The following is a 12,444-nucleotide window of genomic DNA, read 5'->3' as shown; positions in this document are numbered from 1 at the left end:
ACATTTTTAACAGAACATGTTCTCACATCAACCGTATCATATTCTATTCCCTATAAATTTCACCTTTGATAGCCCAACATGTTTGAGAGATGACACATTATGTGGTCAATAGAAAGCTTTTCCAGTCCTTATGTTAGTCATCTTTAGAGTCAAAATCATGCGTGATGCACCCCCCTCTCCTCACCAAAAAAAAACATTTGCACAAGTGAAATATCCTAGTTTAATATATGTTGGGTCTGCATTACCAATAGTTATTAGTAATGTACAAATAATTACACAAATCAGCTTATGAATACAGCAATCATGGGGAAAACAATTGCTATTAAACTTCTGATAAATCACAATAAACAACTTGTGGCGCCACATCTTGTCTCTTGAGGGCATGGATGTTGGCAGAGAATCAGTATTGTTTTAGACTCAGGCCAAGGTCATGCCTCGTGTCACAACACCCTTGCTATATGCTGCACCCATTCTTGTATGCAATGCCTACAAGCTTTAAACAGTGTGGTGCTTGCCTCTCCCTGGGTTCCTGTGTTGTTACAGACACTTGACCAAGACTGTCATCACATGCATATTCTTTGTCTAGAGATTAGGTAGTCTCACTAAACTAAAGTGTTGAGGGCCCTATACATATTTTCCATTTCTCCCTGTAGATTCATGGATCCCTGAATGCATCTCTGGTGATAGTAGATCTAGTTACAACTGGGGGGAAAGGCTGGTTGATTGAGATTGCTCTGGAACTATGTCTGTCTGCTGGAATTGCACCAACATGGCAAGTGATCCAGGATATTATGAAGAAAAACATGCTGAGAGAGCAATTAGGACTGGGTCTTGCATATGAGCACATGGTCTTCAGCTGCATGCAGTATACACACACAGAACAGAACCCTCAGCACTCTTGTGAACATGTGAGACGAAAGCAAATACAAGGTTACCTAGTTTATTCATCGGCTTGGATATTGGCCACCCACATTTTTGTCGTCAGCAGAGAAAAAAGGTCAGTATGTCAGACCCACGGTCTGGCAACACCTCTGGAGGCTAGTACATGCAGGAACTAATTTTCTGTGGAAATGAAAGCACGAATGGAGATGAGTACTCTAGCTATGCAGCATCTGAGTCTTTACAGTTGAGGCTACTTCCCTCCAGAAGTTCAAGAATGCTGCCCAGCAGCAGACTACTACCACCACCAGTGTAGTCCCTTAGGCAGGCTGTCAGTGTTGTCCTTCCTGTGGTTTCAGCCCAAGTCCCTCAGCTCAGCTTGCACCATCTGCTACCTTGAAGCCTTGTCTGTTTCCTGCTGTATACACATGTGTACCAAACTCTGTAAAATACCAAAGCAATAGTTACAAATGTGGGCATTTTGGTGGCATTGCTGATAGATACAGGCTCACGTTTTAAATCAGAAAAAGAAAGAGAAAAATGTGCTCACTCACCAATAAGGTCCCTGTAGGCACTATTCATAGAGTGCTCCAAGAAAAGATCCTCCAACTCATTCTCCTAGTCTTCTGTGCTTGAACTTTATCCAGTTCCTGCTGCTGGTATGCAGTGTGTTGAATCTGTGTAGAATCTCTACCATTGGTAGGAAATCCTTGGAGCACATCTAATCTTCTCATTCCATAGAGCTCTGAAAACCAAGCACGTGCCAGTTACATGCCTCATTTTAGTCCATTGTAAGCACCAAAAAAGACATTCATATTCCACCTCCCTGCACACAAACGTAAGCACGACGTATCCCATTCTACTGCAACCCCTTGGAACAAAATCAATGAAGTAAAACTCCCAGACAGACTCCTGGATGGCAGGGTGCCTTAAGCATGTTAGTTGTAAGCGGCTTAGTCCTCCAGTTGTTTGGCTACGTGCCTTCAGAAGTCCAAGGGTAGTGGCTAGCATCAGCAACCTGTCAGTGTTGCCTTTTCTGTGGGTTCAGTGCTGTGGCCCTCAGGTCTGCACCATCTGCCATCTTCAAGCCTTGTTGTCTTTGGTTCTCCTATATTCCTCTTGTCTGTTGTGAACTAAACTCTGTTAAATACAGAAAACGAACAATACTTAGAAATGTGTTCATTTTGGTGCTGCTGCTCCTGAATTTTACTTTAGTTGCCTATGACAAAAGGTAAAGCTTACATTTTTAAACAAGAAAGAAAGAAAAATGTATTCTCCTCACCAAGTATCCCAACTGTAGGCATTAATCCTGTTCTAAGAAAAAGTTGTACTCCCTGTCGTCCTGGTCTTCTGTGCTTGAACTTGGTCCTCCTGCTGCTGCTTCCACTGAGTCACTGTACACTGATGCATTGAATCACGATAGCATCTCCTGTTCTCCAGCATCTCCAGCATCTCCTGGAAATCCTTGCAGCAGATTTCTAGTCTTTTTTATCCATAGTAGATGTGCAACATGCTAGTCACTGTGTTTTGTCCAAGTTGATTTCTAAGCTTAAATATTAATGTTCATTTGAGAGAATATCCTCTCCATATTTGCATTGCTTAGTGGCATTGACAACCAAGAGTGAACTGTGCAAGTGCCATAAAGCAGTGGTTCTCAACCATTTTTTTTAATTTATGGACCCCTAAAAAATTTCGAATGGAGGTGCAGACACCTTTGGAAATCTGTGTGTGTATATATAGTTGAATTCTGTTCAACCATTCAATCTTAGTCTTTTGTTGACCCCTTAGACATAGTCCACAGGTTGAGAAAAACTGCCATAAAGCACTTCTAACAACTTGTATTAGTGTGTTTGTACACCTATACCCAGAACAGTAGAGTATTCTTGTCCTCTTTGTTTTGAGCAAAACTTGAGCAAGGTTTGAGAAATGGCTTCAGCTGTCCCCTCCTCCAAGGTAATCAAACCAAAAAAACACTGAAATACCTTTTTATAAATGTTTTGCTGAAATATCAAATTATAACACATAGCTGGCATTGAGCTCCACATCGCAATGTTATCAGGCCGCCGCCTTTGAATCTGGCGGTCTCCAGGAGAAATTTTGTACACCTGAATTGATTTTTAATTCAGAAATTGAAGTCAATTGTTTTGGTGCAATATACTTCTTTGCATTTTCGACATCTGCATCCAGATCGCCAAAATTGGTGAATGTTGATCCAAAACAATTGGCAATTATTTTCAGTTTCTCATAATCAAAACATTTTTCACTCTTTGGATCACAAGCAGTTAGTGCAGAAAACAAACTGGAGTTGAAGGTGAATCATCTGTCACGTGCAGCAAGAATTCTGTCCAGAATAGGATAGTAAAAATCAGATTTTTATAGATTCTTGAGTGCTCTTTGGAACATCATGTGTAGCTGACTGACCCAGCATACTAGGCACAAAAAACCAAGGTGAGCTTGGATGATATTTTTTGTTCGGTCTTTTTGTCATTTTTGTATCGTTGTCCTCAGCAGTTGTGACTGCTTGACCCGGAATAGCAATTGCAAGTTCCTTGGCAGTGGTTTCAACTTCCTGAAATAGCTCCTCCCATTTGCTTTAGATTTTCTCATTTCTTGAAGAGCAGCAATATTGCTACCTTAATTACTATTCATTTTATACCTATTTATACTATAGTTCTAACTTTAAACCATATCCCTATACCTTTTGTTAATGGGAATGTACTAAACTTGTTGTCTTTACTCTTGCTGATTATTCAAAATCTATTACTGAAGCACATAAACAGTTGCTGCATCCCTTGGTCTCAAGCTTAACACATTATCTACTATCTAATTGACAGGTCCTACTCGCATCGGACCTGCACACGTCAGTCCGATGTGCATGCTGGTATATGTAAAGGAAAAGACAAAAATAAGTGCGAGTATTGTCATAAAAGAAAGGGGTAGAAAAGAGAGGAAAGAAGGAAAAAAGAAAGCAGAAAGAAAAAATTACTGCTTGGTGTCAATTGTCCTTTTATCCAATAGCGGGTGCTATTGTCCTGATTCCCCATCGACCCTTCCCCCTTTTTAGTACTGGGAGCTAGCAACTAAAACACCCCCACTGAATGTTAGTAACGGGGCAACAGTCCCCTTACATTCCCCCTTGCTAAAATTCTGCCACAGCCACAATATTCACACCAGTACATCCGGGCCCCATAGTAACAACGTATACCCACCTCGTATCATATCAAAAACCCATTAACAATTATTAAAAGAACATTTAACATATTTAACATTCCACATCTACTTCTTTATACTATACATAACAATATTAATTAAAACACTACAAAGAACCAATAACATAATTATCTCTAAGTCTAACAGGACTTATTAGCCCGTTGGGACCTTCTTAAAACTGGTGGTTCGTTACTCTTATTTTCTACTTCCCTGTTCGCAGGTAAAACTGGGTGAGTTTGAGGGATCTGGCTGTTCCCGTTAGGGTTTGGGTTTATCGCCCTCTGTTCCTCTCTGTATTCGGTTTGTGGGACTAAAACCATCCCCCAGTTGGTTTCTGTCTCCTCAGGGTATGCTGCTCTATGCCTCCTGTGGTCCCTGACTGGCACTAAGAGTGCATTGTTTTAGCTGCTCCCGATGTACTACTCTCTCAGGACCTCCTCGTTCAGGCCGGATGGTGTAAACTGGTAGCTCGGGATTGTTGTGAGCGACTACAATGTGGGGATTTGACTCCCACTTGTCCTGTATTTTATTACGCCCCCGGTGTCTATGGTTACGAACTAGCACATGGTCACCAGGCCTGATGAGAGCCCCACTGGACTTGCGATCATAAGTCCTTTTCCTACTTTGGGCTGTGTCTTTAGTTGTATTGAGAGCAACTTCACAGGCTATTTTCAGCCTGTCATGGTGACCTTTGACCCAGTCATCCATATTGGTCACCTCATCCTCCTCAGGGCCCTCGCTGTACAGAATATACAACGGCAACCTGGGATCCCTCCAAAACATGAGATAAAAAGGAGCGTAACCTGTCGACGAATGGACATGGCTGTTACAAGCCAACACCAGCTCAGGGAGATGTTCCTGCCAGGCTCGCTTCTTTTCAGGTGGGAGTGTTCTTAGCATGTCATGCATTGTCCGGTTAAACTTCTCGCACTGAGCGTTTCCCTGCGGGTGATAGGGTGGTGTTCGGCTTTTGGCTATGCCATACAGCTCACACAATTCAGATATCACCTCCGATTCGAAATTCCTCTGATCTGAGGGTAACTGTGCTGGACAACCATAGTACACAAACCAGTGTTTTATGAGGGCTTCAGCCATTATCTGGTTTCTAGTTGGAACTGCGACAGTGAATCGGGTGAACATGTCCGTGAGAACCAGTACATTCTCGTACCCCTCTGAAGATCTTTCTAACCGTGTGTAGTCCATCGCTAGGACCTCCATTGGGGCAGTTACGTTAGTACAGGTCAAAGGGGCACGGTTGGGAGGAAACACATCCTTGGCTAGGGTACACCGTTTGCACTGACGGACCCATGCTTGCATGTCACTACCCATCGTGGGCCAGTAATAGTTTCTCCTCATCACCTCAAGAGTGCTCCTGTCTCCAAAATGCCCTCTATGATCATGCCTGGCTTCATAAACTTGACGGCGTAGTGACACAGGCACCACTAACTGCCACACTTCTTCGCCATCTCGGGGATATGTTACCCGGAACAGCACTCCACGGTGTAATCTAAGTCGTTCCCACTCTCTGGCTAGCTTCTTAGACTGGAGGTATCTGGCCCCAAATCTCCAGTCTGGCCTCCTTCGTCTCGTGACTGCCACTAAGACAGGTCCAACGTCACCTTTTCGTTGCAGAGTCTGAATCTCCTCCCATGAGTATCCCGAGATCATTGCACTCTCCCCTTTTACGAGGTTTTGTACTGCATCCTTTACCATCGCTTTGTCCTCGGGTGTTGGATTCTCTAGCCACAAACACGTCCGCACAACATCTGCAGGAATAACTAGGAAGTCTTTCTCCAGATTCTCGCCCTCTTCTGATTCCTCCTCCAGAGGCAATCTAAACAGGGTGTCAGCATTGATGTTCTATCTTCCAGGTTTATACTGTACTTCAAAAGTGAACTCAGTGAGTTGGGCCACCCACCGGTGTTCAATTGCGCCTAAATTAGGTATCGGAGTGGATTGTGGTCTGATATTACCATGAATTTAGAGTACACTATGTAATCCTTAAATTTTTCAGTGATAGCCCACTTCAAGGCCAGCAGTTCTAGTTTAAAAACACTGTAGTTCGCATGCACCTAGGCTGTGCAGGCTTCCATCAGTTGTCACTATAAATGGCAGACTAAAGTCGGGATCTGCAAGGAAAGGTGGTGACATCAGCCGATGTCTTAATTCGTCAAAAGCTGTCTGACAGGCATCATCCCACACAAAGCATTGGTCCTTTCCCTTCTTTTGGTCCGGTTGTCCCACTAGTCCATAAAGGGATGCAGCAATGTGCGCAAACTTTGGAACAAATCGTCTATAATAGCTCATGAAACCTAGAGCCTGCCGCACTTGCTTGGCATTCCTGGGGACTGGCCAGTTTTCCAGCGCCCTGGTCTTCTCCTCATCTACCTGGATTCCAACCTTTGAAATCACATGGCCCAAGAATTTGACTTTTTCACGTAGGAGGCAGCACTTGCTTGGCTTCAGTTTCAATCCGTGTTCCTTCAATCATGTGAAAACCAAGTCCAATTTTTCCATATGACTCTCGAAATCCTTGGAAAACACAATAACATCGTCCAGGTATATCAGCAAAGTGTCTTGGATATAGTCTCCCAACACCCGCTCCATTAGTCTCTGGAATGTAGCAGGTGCATTACACAAGCCAAATGGCATATGTGTCCATTCAAACAGCCCAAATGGAGTCATCACTGCTGTCTTTTCCTGGTCTTGTTCTTCCACTGCAACCTGGAAATAACCAGAAGTTAAAATCAAGGGTTGAAAACACTCTTGCACTTCCTAATGCATCCAGTGACTCTTCCACCCGGGGTAGCGGTTAAGCATCCTTGTGCGTTACCTCATTCAGTTTCCTGTAGTCACAGCAAAATTGCATCCTGCCATCTTTTTTTATTACAGTCACCGCGGGTGATGCCCAGGGGCTTTGGCTTTTTTTAAGGACACCTTGAGTCACTAGGTCCAGGATGTGTTGTTTTACCTCCTGGAACACTCGTGGTGAAATCCGTCTGTGTCTCTGTTTTATCGGAACAGCATCTCCACTGGTGAATCACTGTGGTGGTGTAACCAAAGTCTCGCTCATCCCTGGAAAAGACCTCTTGATGATTTCTCCAGTAGCGCCACAAATGGCTGGCTTGTGTAGGGGTTAACTGTTGGAGGTCCACTTGGACTGGAATGGGTAGTTCTCCATTGGGTGCCACTTGCGATGTGATAGCCTGTGTTCCTTTTTCCACTTTTGTCACCAGAAGCTCATCCCCATTTTCTTCCAGGGCCACCCTCACTGGCGGCACCACTCCTTCAGGTCAGTGTACCTCTGCCACCCTGGTTCAGAGGCACAACGTTATGACCTTCTCACTTGCATTTAACAGCCTGACTGGCACTTTTCCTTTACTGGCATGAGCAAGTACATTTGCAACCAGGAGCCCATTAGGGAGACTGGCCCCAGGTGTTGGCTCGACAAGTACTCTGTATCCATCAAGGTCACCCAGCAGTGCCCATCAATAATCTTCTCACTCCAGGGAGGTATAACCACTTTCTGTCTCCCTGCCACCTTAACATAGCCAATTTGTCCTGTGGGACCCAGGAAACGTCCATGTCTCTCCACGTGGGCCAGTACCCGCTTCAGCGTAGCGTCCTTCTTAGGCCGCCCATGACGGTTCATCTCCTGGGTTCCTTCTCCTACCAACAGTAATTCTTTCAGTTCTCCTAAAATATTCATCCCAAGAATTCCCGGTACTCTGTTCTCCATTAAAGTTTTTTCTGAAGCTGTCCTCTAGGATAAAGATGCATTTCCCGGGGATCGTTCGACCCATGTACCCTACATTGGCTTCATTACCCCACAACAGGAATAGCAAGTCCATTAGCTGCCGTTAGCTGTACAAATCGGGTATTAGGCATGGTCAGATCTCTCTCTTTTAAGTAGTTTCGGAAATATGATTCAGAAATCGTGGTGACTTCTGAGCCAGTGTCTATCAAACAGTGAGTTCTCACCCCTGCTATGGTTATTTCCACTGTCAAGCAGTCCCCAAAAGCTCGGCCACAGAAGTCTTCAAATACACTAATATCATCAGGGCCCTCTTCCTCACTGCTGACATGAGGCCCTTTTCTTAGGGACAGCCATAGAAACCCTTCTGTCCCCACTCAACCTTCCCCTGACGGTGGGCTACTCGCTCCTGGCGTCTCTTGGATTTCGGGCGCCTGGGACTCCAGTCTCCTCCTCAGTGTACAATTTCGGCTAGTGTGTCCTGGCCTTTTACAAGTGTAACAAATGTACCTTGTACCTCCCAGCTCATCCTTTAGTGGGGCTCTTCGGGATCCTGGTGCCCTTGGATACTTTGACATACTAATGGGATTTTTTTCTTTCATTAACTCAGTCATCACTTTTATCATCTCCTCCTGTTGGACTGCCAGTTTTTGGACAGCCTCACTTAAACTTTCCAGTGTTAACTGTGTTTGGGGCAGGGCCTTTTCCCCAGCAGCTGCATTCACTAGGCCCCCACTTCGTGTACGGGGGTTAGGCTTGGCTCTCTGTCATAGGAACTTCTTCTGACCACATAATGGCAGCCTGTATGAGTTCATGAAACTTCTTACTGGGCTCTTCCTTAAACCTCCTTTTCATTTCACGGCGGAGGGAATCATTCTGGAGCCCCAGCACTAACTGCTCTTTCAGAACCGTATCTGGGTCTGGAACTTGTTGAGGCTCTCGCCGCTCCACTTTGCTCATTCTCTCCTGGAGGTCATATGCATATGCCCGGATAGTTTCACCGGGCTCCTGCTTTCACTCAAAGAACTCCTTTAGTCAGGTTCCAATAGGTACCTTATCTCCGTATACTTCCAGGAGGAGTTCAAACACCTATTCCACATCTTTCTTGTCTCCCATTGCCATGAACTTTACTGTGGCCTTGGCCTGGTCCTTGAGGTGCTCCTCTATGAAGTCCACATGATCTTCTTCAGGTACTCTTAGCACACACAGAGCTGCCTTCACTGACTTGACCCACTCCTCTACTGTAATGTCTCCTGGTCTAGTCGGGAAGCCACCAAACTCCGTGAACTTCCGCTCCCTTGGGACATAAATAGTAGGGGTTTCTTAGCTTCTGCTGCCTGTTGGTCTATTACTGCCTTAGCCAGTGATAAGGCTTCTCTCTGTTCTGTTCTAGCTTGTTGTAATGCCTCAGCTTAGTCTGACAGTCTGCACTGAAGTTCAGCAAACTGGGCCTGTAGTTCTTCAATTCCAGCCATGGTAGAGTTCTGGACCAGGCCTGGACAGTGCTACCAGAACTCAACCAGGAAACCAGTGGGGTGGACCCTGTGGATAGGATCCTGTTCGTGACGCCAATTATGTAAGCGGGGGAATAGTCTCACTCTTGTGGGGAACTTTCCTGGCTTCTGCACTACCCTGGTGAAGTGGGCTAGTGAAAGGATCTGAGTCCTCACTCCCACTTCCTTTACCCAGTGGCCTCCCTGCCCTTGAGGACTCCCCTTCCACTCTCCTGTCTGGCAGACTCCTCGTAACCACAACAAGGGCTGGGCCCAGGATTCCTGGGGGGCTCGACCCCCAACCCTTCTGTGGTCACCTAGGACAGGGGCTAGGGTGTCCCCACTCCAGGGTACTCTCTCTGCACTGGGCACTTCTCTGACCCACTGACCATTACATACAATTTAAAGCAAATGCAAGTTATTTAATCAACAATTAATTTTAAAAAGAATAAGGAAAAATGGACAAGGTTAAAGGAAACACATCAGCCCGCTCTGTGGCAGGGAACATCACAGTGTTTCTGGAATGTCAGGGCAGTTCACAGTCTGTTCCTTGTAAGTCTCAGGGCTTCTTCGCAGGCCCTGGCTGTGCTGTAGGGATGCTGAGGGTTGGACACTTGCTCTGGTGGTGGCCACACGCTCTCAGGCTCTAAGCGTTAGGACCCTTCTTCTCAGTATCGCCCCCGCCCTGTTGGAGTTAAGGTCCAAGCCTGGCCTGCAGAGCCTCTTGGCTGAGGCGTCTCCCTGTGCTGGGCCCGCTGCCCAGGGTCCCCCTCGGTCTCTCCAGCTGCTCACCACACCCAACTCTGGAATGCTCCAGCCCCAGCTCCACCACTCGGTCTCAGCACTGCTGCTGCTGCTCTGCCTCCAGCTCCCTGGGCTGCTTCTTTGGCCCCTCTGCCTCTGGTTGCTGCAGCTCTGCTCCTAGGACAGGTCTGCTCTGCAGGCTGCTTCTGTTACTCTGCTCCCAGCACTGACCTGCATCTTGGGCGGCTCTTCTGGCCCCTCTGGCTCTGGCACAGCTCTGCTCCCCGGCTCAGCTCAGGCCCCTGCTTTCTCCTTAGCTCGGCCCCACTCTGTCTGACCCAGGCAATTCCAGCTCACACGGAGGACGGGACCTCTCTGGCCTCCTAACTCTCTTATTAGCCGGCCTGCCCTGTCATTCAGGCTGACATGGAGCATTGGCCTCTCCCCGTTGTTCCTGGGGGCTGTCAGTCTCAGGGTCCTGATTCCCCATCCACCCTGCCCCCTTTTTAGTACTGGGAGCTAGCAACTAAAACACCCCCACTGAATGTTAGTAAGGGGGCAATAGTCCCCTTACATCAAGGCAATCAGAATTCTGCTGCTGCTTTTCCAGAATCTTCTTAAGATACTGCTCCCTGATGCTTCTGAGGGCATGGCTACAGTTGCAGATGTAGAGCGCTTTGAGTTAAACCAGCCTTCAGAGAGCGCACTAGGGAAAGCGCTGCAGTCTGTCCACCACTAACAGCTTCAGGTGCACTGGCGTGGCCACATTTGCGGCACTTGCAGTGGCATTGGGAGCAGTGCATTATGGGCAGCTATCCCAGTATGCAAGTGACTGCAACGGGCTTTTCAAATGGGGGGGTGGGGTGGAGTGTGACAGGGAGTGTGGCGTGTGTATGTGGGGGGAGAGAGAGTGGGTTTTTGCGGGGCTGAGAGCATGTCCGCATGCTGTCTTGTAAGTTCAGACAGCATCAGGCCCCCCCTGCCTCTCTCTTTCACACAGCATTCCACACTAATGGTTGGTTTGTCTCGGAGCAGATAAGCAGTTAGCTGTCAGAAATGGAGCTTTCAAAGGGCTTATCCACATTCCTGCAGTGATTCAAAAACAATGAGAAGAGTGGCCACTTGACTTAAGGGGATTATGGGATGTTTCCGGAGGCTGATCAAAGCACAGTAATGCAACACCTCGTTAACACTGATGCCTGGGCGTTTCAGCCAAGACGCAGCAAACGTTAATCTTCTTACCGAGGTGGAGTACCAGGAGCGCTCTAGCCGTGGAGTCAGAGCACTCTACGTGCCTTGCCAGTATGGACAGGTAATGAGCTAGGGCACCAAGGGCTGCTTTAATGCGCTCTAATTCGCAAGTGTAGCTAAGCCCTGATCTTCACAAACTGCAAAACCCGACTCTTAAGCCTGCTGGCTGTCGGCTTTATATACTGGTTGCTCTCTCACGGTCAGCTCTTCTTAGCCAATTAGCTTCTAGCTTTTCTAGCTCCTCCCCTGATGTCATGACTATTTTTAGAGAGGAAAGCTCCTCCCTGATGCCATCTTGCATTCTAGATCATTCTAAGATCCTAAATTTAGATCTTCACCATTTTGATCTGGCATGTTGGATTTTCTAAATTTAAACTATCATTCATTTCTACTTAATGAGAGCCTGAATCTTAAAATGATTGTTTTATACAAACCAAAGTGTCCTGATACTGTTACCACCTTAATTATGTCAATTGGAAAAGTGAATTTTATGGTGTTTTTAAATCCCTCCGAGGTTTTTCTGCAAGCCTTTATTAAGGTGTTGCAAGGTATTTCAGAACAGTGAGAGCAAAAATCTCATTACACTCAGCACAGATGTGTTGTATCAACTAGGCAAAGTACTAACAAGCTTCAACAGGACTTTATTTTCAAAGTGGAAACCTCTGTACCAAGCTGCTGCTGCACCCTCTAGCTTTCTCCCAGTCTCTCAACTCCTCCCCCCTCCTTCCTGTTTCCTGTCCTTTCAGACTCCCAATAGCCAGTGCTCCCAATTCTAATAATTACAAGCAACATCTAAACACTACAAGAAGCTCCATCATAGCACTGTGCAACAATGTAATTCACACCAATCTTCAGATGCTGTAGTTTTTCAGTAATCCATTTTTGAAATGGAAAATCTAAATGCTGAATCCATGTGGAAGCAGCCCAGAGTTCTTTCCCGAATGATTTCTTTTCAATGGTTGTGTAAAAGGAGATACAGCTGTTCTTTTTTTGATGCATCTTTAGTTTCATCAGCAAGGACAGAAAATACTTGGCTTATCTGATCTCTTCAACAATGTTTTCTCTCAAGACTTCTGCAGCAGAATGTATTAAATCATTTTGGTACTGGTGAGG

General features: G+C 46.1%; 1 long non-coding RNA gene across 1 annotated transcript in view; it reads right to left on the bottom strand.

Annotated features, from left to right (window-relative positions):
* Positions 1 to 219: 219 nt before the first annotated feature.
* Positions 220 to 12,444, bottom strand: part of LOC142071135 (uncharacterized) — a 52,715-nt gene continuing 40,490 nt past the window's right edge. Inside the window, exons 4-5 of the long non-coding RNA XR_012667133.1 lie at positions 1,434 to 1,624; positions 220 to 1,321 (exon numbers count right to left, since the gene is read on the bottom strand). This is a non-coding gene — a long non-coding RNA (uncharacterized LOC142071135). The remainder of the gene's footprint in view (positions 1,322 to 1,433; positions 1,625 to 12,444) is intronic.

This window comes from Caretta caretta, chromosome 2 (assembly GCF_965140235.1).
Source record: "Caretta caretta isolate rCarCar2 chromosome 2, rCarCar1.hap1, whole genome shotgun sequence".
Lineage (NCBI taxonomy): Eukaryota > Metazoa > Chordata > Testudines > Cheloniidae > Caretta > Caretta caretta.
This window is presented reverse-complemented; position numbering and strand designations above follow the sequence as displayed.